Here is a 24,477-nt window from a genome sequence, read left to right as displayed (position 1 = left end):
CAGACATTAGATTTATTTATTAATATATATAAATCTACGTATTTCAGCGTTTGTTTCACCAAGGGATTTTTCATATATTTTATACACACAAAATAGATACCAAAATATTTTGTAGTGTGAAAATATTTTAATTTTTAAGTAATGTAAATGGAATTTGACATTTACTTACCATCTATTAATAAATGTGTGTCTATTACATTCATCCTCTCACTGTATCTAATCAAACAAATTGGTCTTTTTCTATACGTCGTCTATGACTCTCGGTTCTGTCATCCTCTTAGGCCTCTCTCTTTTTCTACTATTCTGTCTCTCTATGTTTATTAACTGACCAAAGTAATCAAAACCGAAAGAAAACTTTAGAATAGTCTATCATATGAAAATACAAATACTACCGCAAGCAGGAATACAATTTACTTCATAACATGGAAGCGAATTTAAGACAATTTGTTAAAAAAGAACAGAAATCGACTAATTTTGGATTTTGTCATTTTTAACTCACTTTGCAAACTCAGTATTTTCCTGATTCAAACAATCGAATCAGAACTCAGTGGATGACTCAGCACGTCTTATTTTTTCTAGTGTAGTACAAATATCCGGATTTTAAGTGGGCTTTACTAATATAAACGAGTTAAACGTTTCTGGGTTATCGAGGTGACGTATCTACGTTTTGGTGCGCGCAGTTGCCGCCATTCTTTGAATAAAATGCTTATGGGTGTAACACGTAAAAATAGCTGAGAAAATGTCTGTTCATCTTCAGTAAATGCGTTTCTCGAATTCCAAAACCCTTACCCTAACCAAAAACCTAACCTCAACACTAACTCCAACCGTAAACCTAACCCTAACCCTATCTCCAACCCTAACTGTAACCACAAACTCAACTCTAACGTTAATCCTAACTCTAACTTTTTTATCTGATAAAGAAAAATGAATGTGCACAGATTTGTTATGCATTTATTATGCATTTCTCCTCGTAATCTTATAAATTCACACATTCAATATTTATCGATATTTTGGTGTCCAGATTTCATATTCCAACTCAAGTCGTACCGTATGGTGACCCATTGAATTGTTTGATTCAGTATAGCAAACTTCCAGAGAAAAAGCTTTTAAAAAAGTTACTCTCTCTGCTATCTTTGATTCATAGTTACCTATTTGTACCCCTTCTCTCTTAAGTTTCCAATTCGTTCCTTTATCGTCAAAGTGTTAAATTATTTTTTCGACTAGTTTTGTTACCTTCATTTGTTAGTAACAAACTATTCCAATCAGATCTTTTTCTGTAACTTTATTACATTCAATTTTGAATACATAATTATATCTTTATTAACGTATCAATATAAAATATATCATCTAGTACAAGTATATATATAATTTTATGTATCAATATATCTATATTTATTTCAACAGTGCTTAAAGGTCAGTAAAGCTTGGTGGTAAGTTATGAAATATATTTGGTAATTAAGTTATACAGAATTTTCATGGTTTCATTCCCATGAGGACTCGTCAGGCTTATGCACGGGATTGGTGTTACTACACAGCCATATTAAAATGAGGTAACATTTTAATACAAAAAGAAAGCTGTCTCATTCGTCTTAAAAAAACAAAACAAAACAGAGGTTAATTACAAGTCAACCTAGTTATTGTCTGATAATAGGGCTAACGCTAGCTGTCAAAAACATGAGCAGAAATTACATAGAATTTTCTTGATTAACTAGCATATATATATATATATATATATATATATATATATATATATATATATATCACGTAGCAACATCGATTACAATTTCTCACCTGGATAAAACACGGGAGATTCTGTGTAGTTTAATTTACTCTGGCCCTATGTACTTTTCATAACTTCATGTGCATATATATATATATATATATATATATATATATATATATATATATATATATATATATATATATATATATATATATATAAAAGTTTGACCCATGTCCAGGTAATCTGCATCTAAAATTTTAAGTGTTTAGACCCAACATTGACGGAGGAGTTTGGTAGAGTGTGCAAAGGTCAACTCTTTCGACTGTGCCCCCTATTGCAGCCAAATTCTTGTCCAAAACCGACTAAAAAGCTTGGGGAATGTCTAAATACTCTTTAAGTAAAATTTCAAATGTTTCGACTTAAATTGGCTGAATGATTTGCTAGAAACCGCAAAGGCCAAATCTTTTGAACTTTGACCCCTTGGCGGCCAAATATTTTCAATATATATATATATATAAATTAAATTGGGATTCTATGAATTTCAAAAAACCCTTCTTGAAATGAAGTGGTTGACTGGTTGAGTAAGCAAGACAAAGAATACGTTAGTATATTAATCTCCTTAACCTATAGGGTTTCGATGTCTACCATCTCATCAGAGGAGAGAAAATATTAGCAAATATTTATAAAGGTATGTACCCTATTTGCTAAAGTCAGTAAGAAATGGAAAGTTAAAGTCAACATAATTAAATTGTCTTTAAATTATCAGAAGTCATGTAGCAAGAGGATTTGCAGAAAAGGATATGAAAATTGTAGATCCAGATTGCTTGGTAAAATCCATGGTAGGCGTTCTTTACAGTAGTTGGGTAATAAGGTCCAAGTTATATATTGGGTAATCCGCATAGCTGTGTACATGTCCGAATCGGGCAAATGCTTGTATAAATTTGTTTGTGGGTCCAGCGAAAATAATTCAGTCTGGTGGAATCCTTATTATTAGAAGTCTATATTTTTATTAGTGGGGCGAGGAGTTAGTTGTGGGGAGAGTGGGTAGTGGTGAATGGTAGGAAATGGAGTGAAATACCTGTTCACATATATCCACATATACATGAACACACATATAAATACATACTCATACATACATATATATATACACACATATATATACACACATATATATACACATATATACACAACAGAATAGATATCTCTTTAAATAAAATTCAAAGACTCATACAAAGGTTTGACCAGTCGCTTAATTGAAGTCAGGTTGCGTACTGGTTATAGAGACTGAGTCAGGGATGGAAAGGGTTGAACAAGAAGTAAATAGAGATAAGAATAAAAATAAAATAAAACTAACATAATGGAATGGGTTAAAGACGCAAATTAAATAATGCGTTTTTTTTTAGGATTTATCTTAGTTTCCTTTTAAATTCCTTTGTCAGATTAAATCGAATTTGTTCAGTCAACTCAAATTATATATACTATCCAGGAGGTGCTATTATTTTTAATTTTATACATATTTATAGTTTCCCTTTTAAACGGAGTATTGAAATAAAGGTTTAGAATATAGTAATGTTTATGAGTGAATTGTAAAACCATGTATGTAAATATATATATATATATATATATATATATATATATATATATATATATATATAAACAAATAGAATACGTACGTAAAACTATATTGCGAAGCCATCCAACGCGAAGAATAAACAATTTAAAATAATGTTTATCGGTATATTTCGGCAAAGAAACTCGCCCTTATTAAGATATTTTCTCTTATGCTTCATGAACAAGAAACCAACTAATTATATATATATATATATATATATATATATATATATATATATATGTGTATATATATAATTAGAATTAAATAATAATTATTCATTTATACCTACAGACACAAGTGTTCATGCTTACGCAATTACCAATATAAGGTAAATATCCGGTCATGAAGTCTAAGCACAGCTACGAACCCAACTTTTGTTCTATTTGCTGAGCCTCTACCTCAGTGCCATCAAACAATTTATACGGGAATGACAGTAATTAATAACTATTAAACGCCGAATTCGGGCTAATATATTAGGACAATATAGAGTGTTCGCACGAGCGGAAGTCATGAATATTGCATGAACCTTAAGATAAAAATGCTAGAGTTAATTTACTAGAAATAAAATCATGACGGAACCTTGAGTAAGAATCTACATGAAAAGCGGCTTATTTCTATGACAACCACTAAACGAAAGGACGACGATAAAAAGAAGCGGAAACCGCGTCAAATACTAGCACGTATAAACAATCCTACGTATTTAACAATGGTATTAGCATTTATTTTTATTGAAAATGTTACTGAGGTATTGATGGGACCTACCACAACTATATGTTGTTGCTTTGGAAAATATACGGGTTGTACATAGATGTACACATATATCTTTTTACACGACGTGCTATACTTTGTTATTTATTTATTTATTTATTATTATTATTATTATTAGTAGTAGTAGTAGTAGTAGTAGTAGTAGTATTCCTATTTACAATGTCTCCCCACGGGGCAGAGTTAGACGCCAGGGTCGTTTTTTAATGTGGAGAAAAGGAACAAAAATAAAAATTGTCTCAGTCGTGAAGGATTTCTCCTCCACTGACAGAGAACAAGAAATATAAGTGCAGCATCTGAAGAACAGATACAACACTTTGACCATGACGCGAATTTATTATTATTATTATTATTAATAATAATAATAATAATAATAATAATAATAATAATAATACAGTAAAGCACGAGAGAGGAATGGGTTGAGTAAAAGTGAAAGAGAGAGGCGAAAAGAGATGTAGAAAATAGGAAAACGAAGAAAATAAAGAAACGGATTTAGAGAGATAGACGTTTTAATATAAAGAAGCCTTTTTAGTTAATCCATATGTAAAGAAATCACTAATCGTTAATCTCTTGAAGTTTAGGGAAATTTAACAATAGTTCTCAATAGCAGGTATTACTGAAACCAAACCTTTATAGTTGTAACGCGATAGAGCGCAAGAGACGCATTCATCACTGTCTTGAATATTCTTACCGATTTTTAATAGTCAAATCATTGAGGGATGCAGTATTCGTGCATTTCTGATTAGAGAAAACTAGTGGTTAATTTTGAGGAACACAGGTAAAAATCTATCACACAAACATGACGCCAAATAATACCACTTACGTCTAAGTTAAAATACGATTTGTTTAGAATAAACAAGATTAAAATACAATTGATTCAAGTGGAAAGCTACATGTTAAGCCAAAAACATCACCTGACGATTGAATTCTGCTGTTTGTATTTACGATTAAAATAAACGTATAATAATTGTACGTGTGAACAGGCAATTATTATTATTATTATTATTATTATTATTATTATTATTATTATTATTAGAGTTTGTTCATTTCATTTTTTCATATCTCGCTAAGCACTGGAAGATGTGACACAAGATTGGAAGCTGCAAATTAAAAGTCAGCGTCATAGAAGAGAAAAGCACTTTAGCCTATAAAATATGCCTTAGCAACTTCGTGGCAGCTTAAGTGATTTGCGATAAACTTATTTCTTTTTCAAAAGGCAATGGAGTAGAGCCTGAGAAATCGGACATCCTAAAACTGCACAGAACAACACGTCACCACGACAGAACATGTCAGAAGAGGAAACAACGAGTTCTTGGACTCATTGGCGAGGACGTGTTTCAATTTTTATGAAATGACGTTTGCGTCTCTGAAACAAGAGTTTCATAATTTTATTTGATCTGAGTTGATGAGGTGAGAAATACCGATCTATAGACTCCAAAATGTATATTCCTCCAACGGTGAGATGATGTAGTCAAGGATTGGAAAGTGGAATTTGAAGGCCTAGAGCCCTAGAGGAAAATCACTCCGGCCTGCAATAAAAAAATGACTGGGCAGTCCCGTCAGCTTCCCCGTGAACGACGCATAAGATAGTTTTGAATAAATTAACCTCCCCCAAAAAGCCTTATAGCACGGACCCTGTAGAACTACATAGGATCAAAAGGCATACATCAGTAAAAAAAGGAACGAGTCATCTAAACAATGGCTGAGATCTGTTGGCTTTTGTGTTGAGAGAAATGGCTAGATTCTGCATGTGCTCAATAACTTAATACCCGTTTTTGAAATCGGTCACTATTTTCCGAACGAGCTCATACTTCAATTACAAACACACGTAATATTCATACTGATATTACCTGCCTAAATATCATCTTGCCAATGAGAGATATGCACAACTCGAGACTTCGACTGACTTACACGTCGGAAGGTCACAGTCTTCTTTTCTTCTTTTTATTTCAGGTTTCATATCTAACTTGTGTCGTGACGCGACGCAAGTAGACCAACGTTGAAATCTATAGCATTGATATCTCAGTATTTTGAATACGACCGGCTCGGGCCAGGCCCGTATAAGCATCAGTTCACACGGGACCATTGATAGCCGAATTGAGGTCAAGCGAGACGCATTGCAAAGTTGACTACTTGTCCAACCATTGAAACAAACAAGTGTACCTTGTCTTTATATGTCCCAACCCTCTCTCTCCCGATATTTGTATGTCAATAATTTCGTTCGTTTCGGAACGACCTAGCATACAAGTATTTATTTGTGCATATCAAACCTTTATAACTACGGATGCCCCAAATAACCTATAACTGTCCTCCTATCTCCTGAACGCTAGCCCCGTTGAATAACAATAATGTTTACAATAATTTACTATAGAACATGATTTAAAAAATATGAATAGCCGTTTTTTTTTCATGATAGGTAAGTAATTGAGTTTAAATGTCTCGGTCATTCATGTAAGACATTCACCACAAGAACACGTCCATTTACTACCACTGTACATAATTTCATTACTCTTTTTTATCCCAAAGAAGCCTATTATCACTTAGAAGGGAAGGTTTACAATTTGGCATCATGTGTAACGAAGGTTCTTTGGAGTTGATGAGCAAGATCTCTGGTCACATTACATTAAACGTCTGCATGCCAGTACAGTCAGAGTAATAAGAAACAGAGATTATATTCCAAAGTCATCAAGCCAAGGGAAAGTCCTATTAAAGTAGAAGGCTTTCCGGAATCTACAGTTATCATAAGTGAAGGGTTTGGATTTTATTGCTTGTCAAGTTAGTTGTGTGTATGTACGTCGATGCGGGTACCAGTGATATGAGTCTATCAGAACACATTCCATTAGAACTACTTGCAAAAGGTGCCTATTAGATTTAATGCTATTTTCACACCTCTAAGAAACAAAGACTTGATATGGAAACAAGGGACGAATGTTGGCTTTGTAAAGGTATATGATACCCTCAGGTGTGATTAATTTACGAGCGCACTAGAAGAAGCACACCTTCCTTGTAGCAGCCTTGCGAATGTTCTCAATATATTGAATCAGTTTATGTTGCATGCTCTTTTAAATTATGAGTATTTACAACCGGCAAAACTTGTTTTGTTCCAAGACCTAAACATCTTTGAAGAATAATAGCACGAAATGCTTCGATGGAAACAACAACATAATCGCCTTCGAGTACAATGCCAGCACATTCGTGTTGAAATGTCCTATTAAGTGAGAAAATTTTTCACTTTACCTTCCTTTACTTCTTATCATCTCGTAATATTGTTTAATTGACAATCTAAATATTCCTTCTTCTATTGATGGCCTTGGAAAATAGTGATTTAACTATTATATAATAGGCAGTTGTCTGTGTATATGTTTGTTTGTTTGTTTGTTTGTTTATGTGTCTAGCTAAAAGTGAAAAACTACAAAACAGATATCTGCAGAATTAGTATATCATCGATCGGTGTTGCCCTGGATGAATACTATCTAAAATTAACTATTCATTCTTTACTAGCCAACTGGTTCAGGCTTCATTATTGAGTGGTCATTATTTTTTTAACCATTTACATTGTTATCTGATATCTGGAACAAAGGTGAAGCACTCATATTATTATTATCTTCAATACATTAAAGCAGGAGAGAGGAATGGGTTGAGTAAAAGTGAAAGAGACAGGCGAAGAGAGATGTAGAAAATAGGAAAACGAAGAAAATTGAGAAACGGATTGAGAGAGATAGATGTTTTAATATAAAGAATTATACTTTTAACACTTTTCTATGCACCCAGGCAACGCAGCTAGCCTTGCTAGTTAATCCGTATGTAAAGAAATCACTAATCATTAATTTCTTGAAGTTTAGGGAAATTTAACAATAGTTCTCAATAGCAGATATTACTGAAAACCATACCTTTATAGTTGTAACGCGATAGAGCGCAAGAGACGCATTCATCACTGTCTTGAATATTCTTACCGATTTTTAATAGTCAAATCATTGAGGGATGCAGTATTCGTGCATTTCTGATTAGTGAAAACTAGTGGTTAATTTTGAGGAACACAGCTAAAAATCTATCACACAAACTTTGAGCCTTGTCCGATCGCCGCAATGTAAGATTTAGAGATTTAGAAACATGACGCCAAATAATACCACTAACGTCTAAGTTAAAATACGATTTGTTTAGAGTAAACAAGATTAAGATACAAGTGATTAAAATAGAAAGCTAAATATTAAGCCAAAAAAATCAACTGACGATTGAATTCTGCTGTTTGTATTTATGATTAAAACAAACTTATAATAATTGTACGTGTTTTCCTTTGTTTCATATGTGAACAGGCAACAATCAAAAACACCTAACTAATAAGAGGTTTATGTTGTTTTCTTGAAGCATAATATAGTCTATACATAAAGTAAATTTATAAGTATAACATATAAGGGTAAAACAAGCTCTACAGATTCAGCTTTTATTATTACAATATATATGTAATTTTAATTTTCACACACACCTTGAGTTTTATTTTATACTTGCATTGAATTCGTATTTGTATCCGATGAAAATATCGTATTGTATGATATTTCGGAAAAACCTCTGCTCATATGAGTGCTTTACTGCAGCTCAAACGTACACTAACGGGCTATTTTAAATAAATAGCCAATACCTAGACGTGTGAAATAAAATAGAACGCATACCTTAAGAAGGAGAATTTCCCAAAATATACAAAACAGAACTTGAATATAACCATATCGAAAGAAGTTAAAACTTAATGCAATTGTAATACACACCCAAACACAGACACGGATACGGACGGACACACACACACACACACACGCGCGCGCGCAGATATAAATTATAGGGGATATATATGTATATATATGTATATATATACATATATATATATATATATATATGCATGTCTTCATCCAATACCAATATATATCTAACACACCTTTGCAATGTATTACCTTCTATATATTTCCTATACAAAAAAGCTAAACGAACAAACAATATCCACTGTTTTCCGTCGCAATTCGGTAAATGGATTCGAAGATGAGTAACAAATCGAGTATAGCAAATGGGATGACAACTAGTCAAGCCTACATACAGTCTACATACTCTCTGATTTCGATCGCCAACTTCAAGAAGCTACGAGATTATGTTACATAGTTGACTCAAATGACCTACAATTATTCCTCATCACGCCCGAATACTAAACCTGTCTTATAATATTTCCTATAATAATTTATTTATGAAACTAAGACATTTATTGAGACAGATCTCTCGAATAACCTTTAATTTGTTCTCCATCACAATAAACGACAGTTTTTATTATCTGCATTCGCATCAGAAAATAAGGTTCATCTCGTTAGAAAACTATTTGGGCAATTATAACAAATCATAAAAAATCATAAGAGACTTATTACCTATAATGTTGAAATAGTGAATACAAATTTCGGAGTCTATTTTACTTGAAGGGGAGCTCAATATTTTTCATACGATAAAATAGAGCTTAATATATACGTTTAAATAGATTGAATGTAGAATTTTAACGCGGCTTAAAAACTGTAGTTCACATGCACACGTTTTACACACGTATCCAAGTTGAACTCATTATAACAAGTTTGGCACTCCAGACAATTTATGAAGCCATTGATGTAAGTAGCTAAGAAGAACGAACAATGGTTATGGCAGAACAAGAGATGGCGAATGACCAAACTCTTGAAGAACAAAAACCAGTCTGTAGGTGGATAAAAAAGTAAACAGGAAAGAAGCTCCACAACCTCGCAGTTCTTATAAACAAGTTACTGGAATAAGAAGCTATATGACAATGAGATATCAAAACAGTTAATTGATGGAGACAACTATACCAACGCTTACAACGAGCTGGCGGAAATAATCCAGAAATACATCAGAAAATTCTGAAGAACACATGTATTTATTTTTAAAAAAATGAGACTAGCAATATCGCGTATATGAAAAAGATTGTATATAAGGAAATATAATATAAAGCCATTTGTTTTTTTTTCATTTGTTCGTATGATCGCTACTCATTTAATAATGTTCTTATAATAGATGTTTACTTTGATTTATTTTTAATTATTTGCTAAAACCGACATCAGTAGCATTTAAAAACGGAAGTAAGTTTTATTTATATAAGCTTTGGGAGTTATTTCCAGTTGGCTGTTTGATTTTCATGAATGAAGATGGATGTGTTTTATGCTTCTATAAATCAATCATTTCACGTTCAGGAAAATGGTAACAGGATTAAACGTTAAGATACACGGTATGTTTTAAATATTATGTGACTTAACCTTCTCCTCGACAATATGTTTTGATCTGACCACTCCATCTATATACAGCTAATAAGTAAATAATGATGGAAATATATTACAAATATAAATAACCTAAAAAGGAGGATACGTATTATACAAATTCATCCGGTCTTTCTAAAATAAAGCAGTTTTGTAAATAGCAAACACTTACTTCTGGTGTTTTTTTTTAATTCAATTTTCACAAGGCATAGTGCCACTTTGAAGTAGGGGGCTATTATCGGGGACATAAGTTGCTGGGGTATTATGAAGAGATATTGGTAGCAAGATGTCTGATCACATTACACTTGAACTTCTGCATGTCGGTACAGTTGGGAAGCAGAATCCTGGAAGAGAGTTCCAAAGTCTAGCAGTTCTGAGGAAGAAACTATTTGAGTAGAAGGCTTTCTTACACCTAGGGATCTCTACTGTGAAGGGGTGGGAATTAGCTGCTTGTTAGATTGTCGAGGGTATTTACGTACAGGGGCTATAAGTGTGTGTAGTTCGTCAGAGCATTCATCATGAAAGTGCTTGTAGAACAGGCAGAGGGATGCAACATTTCGTCTATGGGATAGAGGCTGAAGCCTAGATGACAGTTTAGGACGTATCAGTTTGGCAACTTTCTTTTGAACCCTGTCATAGAGTGAGAGCCAAGTAGTAGATGCACCAGCCCAAATGTGACAACAGCACTCCATACATAGGCGAATGGTGACCGTATAGAGGTGTATGTGGGGCAGATGAATGGCATACGCAAGGAAGATATTTTAATAAGATGAATAGGTTTGAAAAATAGTTCTATAGCAAAAAATATAGATCCGATATCCGGAACGTTTTTATTCTTGTGTTTTTTTTTTTGTTTTTTGTTTTGTTTTTTTGTAACGGAGTTGGTCATTAATCAACGCTGATGAGAAACGATGATTTAATATACTCGTTTGTTTTAAAATCCTGGAAAGAAATGATCACCTTATAATTTCTTAAATAATATTAGACCTTCTAGGAAACATACTAATACAGCGATTCCAAGAGATTAACTGACTTAAAAGTAAAATAGTCTTCAAACGAAGGACTTACAGTTAAAGATATTTTTTTTAATTTTTTAAAATTTATTTTACTTTTATTTAATAGGGTTTTAAAGGTTAAAAACAGTTAATTCTACACACGCGCGCGCATGCACACACATGCATAGAATCTATCTATCTATCTATCTCTTTCTCTCTCTCTATATATATATATATATATAGAGAGAGAGAGAGAGAGATAAAATATGAATATATATTTGAAATAGTTAATTATATATACATAATGTGAATATATATGTATACATATATATTAAAGAATATGTATATATACAAAAACATACTTATATAAATATAGACACAATATACGCGCAGAGTTTTTCCTTTCACCGAGTTCATGAGTGACTTTTTCTTTGAACAAAAAACCCCAAAACGAACCTATCACCCAACCACTTGACACTTCGTCTTTTTTTTCGACAGGCATATCGTTCTGAACATAATCCGCGGACCCATGATCAGCGGTGCGTGACATTCTGTGACCGACATGGCGCGTATCATTGTGCGACTTACTTCATATTTACCATGACCAAAATCTTGTCTTACAAACTGAATCCAATGAAATTATATATATATATATATATATATATATATATATATTTATATATATATATGAATAAATGAAGTAGTTATATATATATATGTATATATATATTTATATATATATATATATACATATATATATATAACTACTTCATTTACTCACATAAATTTAATATACGAAAGTATAGATTTATGCGTAAACTTTAAGTATTTACTTCAAAAGTGCTCAATACGTAGGTAGAGCTAGTTAGTAATAAGCCTGACGAATCCTACAGTGGATGAAACGCAGGATATTCAGTGTAGCTTGGTCGCCATATATATTTTATAAATTAATATATATATATATATATATATATATATATGTGTGTGTGTGTGTGTGTGTGTGTGTGTGTGTGTGTGCATATATTCATAGACACACATAACATGAGCGCATTTATGTAGCTAGTGATCATATATATCGTAATTATATTTATTTTTCTTATTACTTTTCCTACGTTTCTTCTTTTTCTTGCCAGTTTACTTTTGCTTCTTCTGGTACTTCTGTTGATTTTTATTCTTCTAATCCTCTATTTATTCATATATATTTATTAAATAGAGTTTTGAAGGTTGTAAAACTGTTAATTCTCCACACAGTGCGAACACGCACACACACATATATAGAATATTTATATATGTTACGATATTTGTCGTATAATGGGGTAGTTATTTAAATGCTTCCCACATCAGCATTATGTGGCACAAGGCCGGAAAGTGGGAACCCCGCAGGCTCCCCTAAAGGAGGGGCACTCCTGCAATTTTAAAAATTGCCTGAGTAACCCCGTCGGCATTCCCCGGTCGGGGCGCCTCAGGCAGCAAGCAATAAACTTGCCCCACCGGAAAGCCCGGTGGCAAGGCCTGGGAGGGTGGACCTCCTAGGTATTACCCAGGCGGTGTACCTCAGTCCAACAGGTGCTGGGCCGGTTCCCGGCCCCTCACCTGTTGGGCTGAGTGTCAAGTGACGAATCCTTGACCTGTACTACCCTGTCTCCCGGCAGCCGAAGCCGCTAGGAGACACATCCCATCAGACAAGAAGTATAATGGGGTATGATCCCGCGCAGTCGGGAGATTCTATTTATAAACGATGCTGCTAGAAACTGACGAATCGAATTAATTCACGTTCTGCTACCAACCAATCAGAAACCAGAATTGCTCCATGAACATTAAACCTCTCTGTAGCAATTTCGCATTTTTTTTTTCGTCTCAACACGGAAGAATCTTTTGCTCTGTGGAATCCAACTCGAGAACTGTTTACTGCAAACCAGTCAACTACCGGGACTTGTGTAGAACAACGAACAATCGGAAACTATTCTGTCTACTGCAAGCCAGTCACCTCTCAGGACTTGTATAGAACAACGAACCATTGGAAACTGTTCTGAAACTAAACATGGTTTACACTTCTAGAGGTTATAGGCCTTTATTTCGATGGATCCGAATCAAAATTCGAATTGCGGCAAGTAACATTTCCCGGATATCTACGAATTCAAAAGCTACACAAAGAACTTCAAACACAACCTGAAAACAGAAACGACCCCGACTTCATTGAAAAGAACGCAACTGTCTTTGCGGAATTAATACAGTGCTTAGATGACCGAAGTTTATAACTGGTAATGAGATAAGCCCTGGGCGATGGCTGCAAAGCATTGAACATATTGAGAGAGCATTATTTATCGAAAGGAAAACCCAAAATTATTTCTGTATATACTGAACTGATCTCTCTTAAACGAATCGAAGCCGAAACCATTACTGATTATATTACAAGAGCTGAAACAACTGCAATTTCTTTAAAAATGACTGGTGAAGTTATAAGCGACAGTCTGTTAATTTCCATGGTCCTTAAGAGATTACGGAGTGATTTCAAGCCATTTACCACCGTCATAACCCAGAAAGAAAAACCCATGACTTTTAGTCAATTCAGGGTAGCACTCAGAAGTTACGAGGAAACTTAAAAATATGATCACAGAAAAAAACGAACCTACCAATATCATGAAATTAAAAATGCACACAAAAAAACACCAACAGTAAATTATAGCCATGCCGGGAATAAAAATCGCAACTTTGCCAAAAACAAGTTTTCCCGTAAGAAAAGTACAAAAAATATTTGCTATAATTATGGACGACCTAATTACAAGAGTTTCCAATGTAGATACAGAACTCCAAATGGCGACTCCATTAAAATTTGGAGAGCTCCATTAGCGAACATACATTCATATTTTCGTGTACGTTTAACACTTCTAGATGAAATATGGATATATATTTGAAAAATCTATAATATAAAGCTGAAGCTCTGTGTGTGTGTATGTGTGTGTGTGTGTCTGGTCACGAGTAGGCTCCTATATGGTTAACTATTTAAAAATAACTGATTACATATAATGATAGAAGATGTATCGAGGATCAGGAATGAGTATGTTTGATCTGGCAGAATGGTGGTTCATTAAAATTTTGGAGTCTGCGTTTGCGCCTTGCCCCCAAAGTATGGAAATAGAAAAGGAAAAACATCGTTTACAAGGGTGTTTGATATAGATGTACATAAGAATACTTTGATAAGTATGTTTCAACTTAAATAGGGATGGCATAGTTAAATTGTGGGGGTTGCATTCGCGCCTGTACACCATGGAAATATGGCACAGACTTTAACAAATACTTTTCATATATATTTGCATAAGTATACTTTGATAATTATGTTTCAGTTTAAAGAAATATAGTATAATAAAATTATTGGGTGTTCGTTTGCGCCTGACCTCCATAGAATGTAAATATGCAACAAAGTTTAACAAGTTTTTTTTTAAAGGGGTGAAGGCCCACAATAGCACCTTAGCTTTAATCTTAATCCACGTTAGCTTTTATTTATTTTTTTTTAGTTGAATCATATTGTGTCGAATAAATTCACCTCATAAATTCACGTTCTTATTAAAGTGAAAGCCAAAAATAAAAAGTCGGAACTTTAGGCAATTCTCGACACAAATGTTGCATAACTCTGTTTTTATCCTTCACCACTTGCACGTGGCACTCTTTCGAAAATAGATAAATCGATAAATAATAACAAATAAGAACGTTACTTCTTATCGTGTCAAAAGAAGGAAAAATCCTGGTCACGAGATTACGTGTCTTTTTAAAAATTTACATAACCTTTTTATTTTTATTTATATATCTGTTTAAGCTTTTTTTATCAGTGTGCTAGGAGGAATTCAGTTGATTACAACCCTTTCTGCGTGTTCTTTACATTACAATAGTACAACTCTGTACTCGACGGCGCAATACTACACCGTTCAATATTGTAAAACTAAAACGAAGCTGTTCTGCTTGAAAATGCGTCATCTTTTCTTCTTATTGATGTTTATATCGATTCTTTGCTTTAAAAAACAAAAGTAATTACGTGTTTACTTTTGTAATATCCCATTTTGCTGTATCGGATTATCTTACTAAAGTAAGTAAAGCTTCATTATTTTTCAAAACTGTTTTTGTTTCTTTATTTTTCGATATTTCGTCGATATTATTTAGTAGGAGTGTTTAGCAGAAAAGCCAACAAACGACTACCCGAAAAAATAAATATACAAGAAATAAATGTTACCATAGTCAAGAAAAGTTTAGTTCATGTTATTTATTGTTTTGAAATAGTTTTTAATGCTCTTTACTTGAAATAATTTCGGCGAACCGACATAAAACGAAATTTAACTACTTTAATGATTTTTATATAAATTACACATGCCATAATCGAATATTCCTCAATCACAAAATAAGGGAAGACATTAAAATATGCTTATAAATATTCCTTACGTTGACGGAACTCTCTTATATTGTTAACACAGAATGCTCAGGTGCCCCCTCCATCAAATTGAAAACGGGGCTCTCCATTTCAAAGTCGCTGCCGTTTTGATTTTTTTAAAACCGGTTCGTGAATTAAAAAAAAACAAACTTAAAAATACAAACCAATGAACTTTTCTACCATAAAAATAACTTTTATTGACTATGGTAACATTTATTTCTTGTATATTTATAATATTATATATATAACATTTTCTCTTCATCAGGAAACATCATTTTGTTGGTCACTCTTGGCTACGAATGGAAAAAAATTGATATAAAAAATATATTTTCGCGAAAATTATCTTAACTTTCATCATATTTTGCTTAGGGTAAAATTTTTGAGTATCAAAACCTATCTCTTTACAACCCCGTCCTTTTCATAACCTATCATACTTTCATCAATCACAGTCCATTTTCTGTAAGCTGTTTTTGAACCCAGTCAACGATAGGTACTTCTGCTAGTATGAATATATATGTATAAGTATATATTAAAAAATATGTATAAAAAATAATAACTATTAAATCCTTTCTCTCTGATAGGCTCCGAAGAGTAGTGGTTGATGGGCAGAAATCAGAGGCCCTCAGTATTTATGCTGGAGTCCATCAGAGGTCAATCCTGGGCCCAACTCTCTTCCTGATCTACATCAATGATCTCCCAAAACACATACTTAAATCAGTCGTTGACATCTATGCTGATGACACGACCATCTATGGCAATACATCAAAGGCCGTAAATTACAAGGTTTTCTCTGATTCTCTCCTCTGATCTCGAGCCTGTGGTATAGTGGGGAAAGAGGTGGCTGGTTACTTTTAATGCATCTAAAACCAAGCTCCTATCTTTACATTATAAACGCTCTGATCACCATCCGGCATCAATTGAAATTGATGTCTCTCAGCTAGGGGAGGCGCCATGTTTTGATAAGCTTCTGGTATTGACCTTTACTCCTAACCTGAAATGGAACACGTACACCAATTGTGTTGCGAAGGTCGCTGGAAAAATGGTAGGACCCTTCTACCGCTCCAGAAGATATCTCACTACTGATGCAATTCTCTATCTAGCTAAGTAGTCCAAGGATGGAGTACTGCTGCCACATTTTGGCAGTAGCAGCTAAAAACAGCCTATCCTGCATTGACAGAGTACAAAATAGACTTTGTGGCTTAGTGGGTGATGTCCTTTTCTCCTCCCTGCGAGCTCTCTCCCACAGAAGAGACGTTGCGAGCCTGCCTTTGTTTTATCGTTATTTCCATGGCAAGTGCTCGTCTGATCTTCAATCTCTGGTCCCTCCTTGCCAATCTTTCACGAAAGAAATACTCGTCTAGCTGAAACCACTGTTAATAATTTTCCCCATTCTTTATCTATGCCTAAATCAAAACGTAGATTCCATGAACAATACTTCTTTCTGAGAAGTGCACGCCAGTGGAACACTCTTACGTTTGCCTGTTTCCCACCTGACTGCAACTTGGATGCCTTCAAGTCCAACGTAAGCAAATTTATGATAAATCGTCCCCTTAAGTAAGATTCATTATCAAATCTCCATTACCAACGGTTACTACGATATTATCTCATTGATTACCGTACACGCAATAACCCTTATCTCCGAGTGGCTTCCACGCCTTGATAAGTGGTGACTACCATGTAAAAAAAAATCTACTACAAAACACACACATGTATGAACTCATCTCATGTCTCCCTCTCTCCCTCTCTCTCTCTCTCTCTCTACATATATACACACACATACATTTATATATATATATATATATATATATATATATATATATATATATATATATATATGCATATTTCAGTATAATCTTTCACTAATGCAAATGTTTTTAGCTGCATATATGTTAGTTGGGACCTTATTCAAAGTCTAGCGTGTTTATAGCACAACAAATCTACTGTCAGCAAATTGTCTAGCAGAACCTTAATGTCGCACCTAAAACATGTAGGCACCTATGTAACTACAATATTTGTATTAATAAAAATTTATACTGAAATATATATATATGTGTGTATGTGTGTGTGTGTGTGTGTGTGTGTGCGTGCGTATAGATGGAAATTGGTGTTAACTAAATACGATCAAGGTCATAAGGGTACTTTTCCATAAAAGTAAACCCTTACTAAATGTACAGAATCACACAGTATTCGCCAGCTAAATAAGATCTCTTCGGTATGACTAACCCACGCTGACTTTTACAAAGAACGGTGCACCTTCTCCAAGTGATAGTATTTCAAGTCACAGCACAAAGTCAGATATTCCACCATACTAGGTGGATTCTGTCCTGGAATCTAGTAAGATAAAGAGACAGCAAGAAATATGTTATAACATATGGAAATGATAATTGTGAAGAGGGCAGTTATGTTCTCTATTTCCTTACTAACTCAGTGTTTGAGAAGTAATAGAGAAATCTAATGGAATATTCGAATATCTATGTATCTCATACAGAGGTTAAGTGTAAGTCTATGGAAGGGGACACCTTTATTTCTGAGAAGTTTGACTGAAGTAAAATAAAACTAAAAGTGTGTATGTATGTGTGTGTGTGTGTGTGTTTGTAGCAACTTATTCGAAAATAATAAAGATTTTGCGCCAAATTTGACGATTGGTGCAGTTTTTTTTTTCTTGCTAAATACGCATCGCATTTTTTTCACCACCCACAATTGTGATGATTTTAATCAAGCAATTCTTAGTTTTGTTTATCCAGCTAAAAACAAGCAAAAAAAAAACATTTGTTCAACGAATCTTTTCTCGAATTTATAAATGCGAATGTTAACTATGAATACTTGCATCGCATAACTGAGAAATGCGATTTGGTAGCTTAAAAAATTACATGTTATGTCGACAATGGATGAATGTGGATTCAATATTTGCGTTTAAATATGAGGTTGTTAATTGAAAATTTTACAACAGGTTTGTTAAGCAAGATGAAATTTTCCATTAGAAGTAATGTTAGGGCTATGTATTAGGATGTGATATAATAGACATGAATCTCCACAAATATGTAAATGAAAAGTTAATAAAATATACCTCCTTTTTCTAAAGAGCGACATATAGAAACGGCAGGCTTTGTAATGAATACTCCAATTTCTCTCAGTTAGTGTTTAAGCATAAGTTATGCATGATATATACCTGATAAAGTCATGCATATATACCTGGGAAAGTTATGTATATATACTTTATAAAATTATGTATATATATATATATATATATATATGATAAAGTTATGTATATATACATGATAAGGTTCTGTATATATATACCTGATAAAGTTATGTATATATACCTGATAAAGTAATGTATATCTACCTGATAAAGTCATGTACATATACATGATAAAATTATGTATATATACCTGATACAATTATGTATATATACCTGATAAATTTATGTATATATACATTATAAAGTTATGTATATATACCTGGGAAAGTTATGTATATATACCTGATAAAGTTATGCATATATATATGATAAAGTTATGTATATATATATATATATATATATATATATATATATATATATATATACCTGATAAAATAATGTACATATACATGATAAAATTATGTATATATACTTGATAACGTTATGTGTATATACCTGATAAAGTAATGTATATCTACCTGATAAAATCATGTACATATACATGATAAATTTATGTATATATACCTGATACAATTATGTATATATACCTGGTAAATTTATGTATATATACATGATAGTTATGTATATATACCTGGGAAAGTTATGCATATATACCTGATAAAGTTATACATATATATATATTATAAAGTTATATATATATATATATATATATATATATACCTGATAAATAATGTACATATAGATGATAAAATTATGTATATATACCTGATAACGTTATGTGTATATACCTGATAAATTTAAGTATACATACATGATAAAGTTATGTATATATAACTGGGTAAATTATGTATATATACATGATAAACGTATGTACATATATATGATGAAGTTATGTGTATATACCTGATAAATTATGTATATATACATGATAAAGTAATGTAAATATACGTGAAAAAGTTATCTATATATACCTGATACATTTATGTAAATATATCTGATAAATTTATGTATATACACTTGATAAATGTATGTATATACACCTGATAAACTTATATATTTATACATGATAAATTTATGTATATATATATGATGAAGTTATGTATATGCATACATATATATATATATATATCTGATAAAGTTATTTATATATACCTGATGAATTTGTGTATATATGTATGATAATGTTATGTAGACTATAGGCCTGATTTGTTTATGTATATATACCTGATAAAGTTATGTATATATACCGATAAAGTTATGCATATATATATATATATATATATATACATTATAAAGTTATGTATACGTACCTGATAAATTTATGTATATATACATGATAAAGTTATTTGTATAAATCTGATAAATTATATATATATATATATATATACACAATTATGTATATGTACCTGATAAATTTATGTATATTTACCTGATAAAGTTATGTATATAAATCTGATTAATTTATGCATATATACATGATAAAGTTATGTATATATACATTAGAAAGTTATGTATATATATACCTGATAAATTTATGCATATATATCTGATAAATATATGTATATATATATACGTGATTAGGTTATGTATATATACATGATATAGTTGTGTATATATACCTGATTAATTTATGTATATATGCCTGATACATTTATGTACATATACATGATAAAATTATGTATATATACCTGATAAAGTGCTGTATATATATACATGATAAAGTTATTTGTATATACCTGATAAATTTATGTATATATACCTGATAAATTTATGTATATATTCAGGATAAATTTATGCATATACTCAGGATAAAGTTATGTATATATACGTGATAAAGTTATGTATATATACCTGATAAAGTTATGTATATATATACCTGATAAATATATGTAGATATACATGATAAAGTTCTGTGTATATATCTAATAAAACTATGTGTGTATATATATACATGATAAAATTATGTATACTATATGCTATATATAAATTATGTATATATACATTGTAAAGTTATGTATATATACATCATAAAATTATGTATATATATATACCTGATAAAGTTATGTATACCAACATGATAAATGTATGTATATATACATGATAAAGTTATGTATATATACCTGATAAAGTTATGTATATATGTGCATAGTAAATTATGTATATATAAATGATAAAGCTATGTATACATACCTGATAAATATATGTATATAAACATGAGAAAGTTATGCATACTATATACATGAGGAAGAACATCGAAAACCTCGTTGAAGTTAACGATATACAAGTGTTACATTGAATTAACATATACAGGATGACCAAAAAAACGGGCCCTAATCCCAACTCTAATTAGGGCCCTGTTTCCTAGGCCCGTTTTTTGGGGGAGTCACTCTGTAATAATAGAACAATGCTAAAATAGAAGAGAAAAGAGAACGACCTGTCGCTACATCATATCAATTTAAGAGAACTTCAGCTGCATACGTAATGATCTCGCTTCAAAATAATGTACTACGTCGACGAAATTGGTCACCGAAATGCTATGATATTAGAGGTGAAGATCTAATCCTCAGATAAAATATAATATTGCAAAAGTATTACATGAAACTGCATCCGAGTGTGAAGTTCCAATTTGGAAAATTTTGCGGAATATTGCGAATTATGTTAATTGGCGTTACTCTAAGTGTGTCTAAAATAAAGTGATAATATATAGCCGTGTAAGATGTTAAATCATATTCGTTATGAAGAACTTATCGAAACAAACACTGTGATAACATATTTAAGTCTATTAAAAACTTACAGATAATGTCTTCATTTCGTATTTAACAAGGCCGATAGCCATTAGTCGCGTGCTCTCGTATAATGAATGAATGCGTGAATGTAGGATTGACATAAAAATTAGAGTAATGCATATGCACACATACATATACACACCCACACACACACACACACACACACACACACACATATATATATATATATATATATATATATATATATATATATATATACACTCACGCATGCCTATATACAGAAACAAAAAGTTCGGAAAGTAGTATCCTGGGGGGGGGAGTAATATTTCGTTACAGTAGAGGGTCTGCAATAGTCCACAATAAAGTCATGAGAATACCCAACTCCAGAAGCCAGCTTTCTAAACAACAGAATACACACATTCTCGTTTCTAAACGAGGAAAAAGTAATTTCTGAGTGTTGTTTCCTTGAATTGTTTCGTTATTCTCAGAGATATATTGAGGATAGACATATCTCTAATGGACCAATCTATCTCCACCAATATATAGCTATGTGACTTAATTTCCCACTCCTATTGTTTTCATATATTTTACACACACATACATACACACACACAAACACACTCACACACATATATATATATATATATATATATATATATATATATATGCATATATACATTTATATTACATATATATATATATTTTACATATATACGCATGCTTTCCTGACTACTGGAAAACCGCTTCTGTGGTACAAGTATCAAGAATTCGGGCGAAAGAATTGACCAATTAAATTATCATCTCATTAGTCTTCTCCCGCTTTTCGCCAAAATATGTGAGTCCTTAATTAATCAAGCTCTAGTCCATCACCTTACAGCTGTTAAAATCCTAACCGGCAATCAATATGGATTTAGGCAAGCCCGCTCCACAGTAGATATCCTAAATGTAATCTCTGAACGTATATACCGTTCACTGGACAAAACAGTGGAGGGTAGAGCGGTAGCTCTCGATATATCTAAGGCTTTTGACAGGGTATGACACGATAGCCTTCTAAGGAAGATTAGATCATATGGTATCACTGGGGGAATACATAACGTAATTTAATCCTTCTTAAGTGAGAGAAAAATCCAGGTTGTCCTCGACTGTCGGACATCTAAACACTATGATGTACCTTAGGGGGTTATCCTTGGACCATTATTATTCCTGATATTCATAAATGACCACCCTGATAAAATTGTTTCTGAGATAGGTGGGAAAACAAATGAACACATATGTAAGGAAATGGCAGAAACACTAGAGAATAACCTCCAATCTGTAGTGGAATGGGGACAAAAATGGGGTTTCAAATTCAATGCTGCCAAGACTAAGCTTGTTTACTTCAATAAATGCAAGAGAAACCTTCTCTACCACAAATAGGAATGGCGAAAAACACATTACTACCGTCTTGAAGTATCCTGTATCTCTATAAGGCCACCATTCGCCCATGTATGGAGTACTGTTGTCACATCTGAGATGGTGCATCTGCTGCTTGTCTCTCCCTCCTGGACAGGGTAAAAAAGAGAGTCGCCAACTTAATAGGTCATTTAGGCTTCAGCCTCTGTCCCTTCGACGATATATTGCATCCCTCTGCCTGTTCTCCAGATTCTTTAATAGTGAATGGTCTGACAAACTACAAGCACTTACACCCTCTCGACGTCAATACCCCCGACAAACCCGACAAGCGGCTAAATCTTAGCCCTTCACAGTAGAGATCCTTAGGTACAAGAAAGCCTTCTACTCCAATAGTTTCTTCCTCAGAACTGCTAGATTTTGGAACTCCCTTCCCGGATTCTGCTTTCCCAACTGTACTGATATGCAGAAGTTCAAGTGTAATGTGAACAGATATCTTGCTACTCATCTCCATTCATTATATCTCTGTAATTTATCTCATCGACAGTAGCACCCTACTTCAAGGGGGCACTGCACCTTGTTTGGGTTGAAAATTGAATTAAAACAAAACTTACTTCAATTGGGCCTTTAAATACATTTTTCACCTGTTCAATATATATTAAATATAGATTAAATACCAATTAAGCAAAATACAAATACCTTATCAAATCGACTATACATGCATGGCATTAAATAATGCATTTTTAACCACAGTCAAGACAATAATGCGGACTCAGGGTCACTTATTTCTTGCCTTTCTTCTATTTCCCTGCCTCAAATCTCATGCCCTAAAATTTCTGGCATTTAATTCATTGTTAAACTACATGCTTGGTAAAAATCGAAGTTTTAAGAAATGAAGAAAATCGGAACCACTTCTGCTGCTCTATCTTGCTTCAGGATCATCGCAAAAGGTGTGTATGCTTAAAAACTAAACAATTGATTTTATGCTAGTCATTAATTCTAGCAGATATAAAGAACTTCTTACGTAATATATTTACAAAAAAAAGTCTATTCGATATTAAGCAACCCGTTGATATGTCGTAACACTATAAGCCAGTATGTCATATCTTTAGTTTGAAACAGACATTGTTTTTGTGTTGGTTTTACCAGGGGTTTATGTTACAAGACAACTCTAAACAATAAGGTCACTTACAAGAAACAAGCATTTAAGCTATTTGATGCTCTGATGAGCAAATCGGAGATAGTATCAATTAACAGTTTATTGAGGATTTTTTTTTATGGAAATCGACCCGACAAAGCATAAAACCATTTAATGCATGGAGTTAAGAATACTATCTCAAGGTAAAGAAAAAAGATAAAAATGTGTTATATTAGTAGTTTCCGACCTAGAAAACAGC

Source organism: Euprymna scolopes, chromosome 7 (assembly GCF_053919585.1).
Source record: "Euprymna scolopes isolate OS-2025 chromosome 7, ASM5391958v1, whole genome shotgun sequence".
NCBI classification, from domain to species: domain Eukaryota; kingdom Metazoa; phylum Mollusca; class Cephalopoda; order Sepiida; family Sepiolidae; genus Euprymna; species Euprymna scolopes.
Note: the sequence above shows the minus strand (reverse complement) of the source record.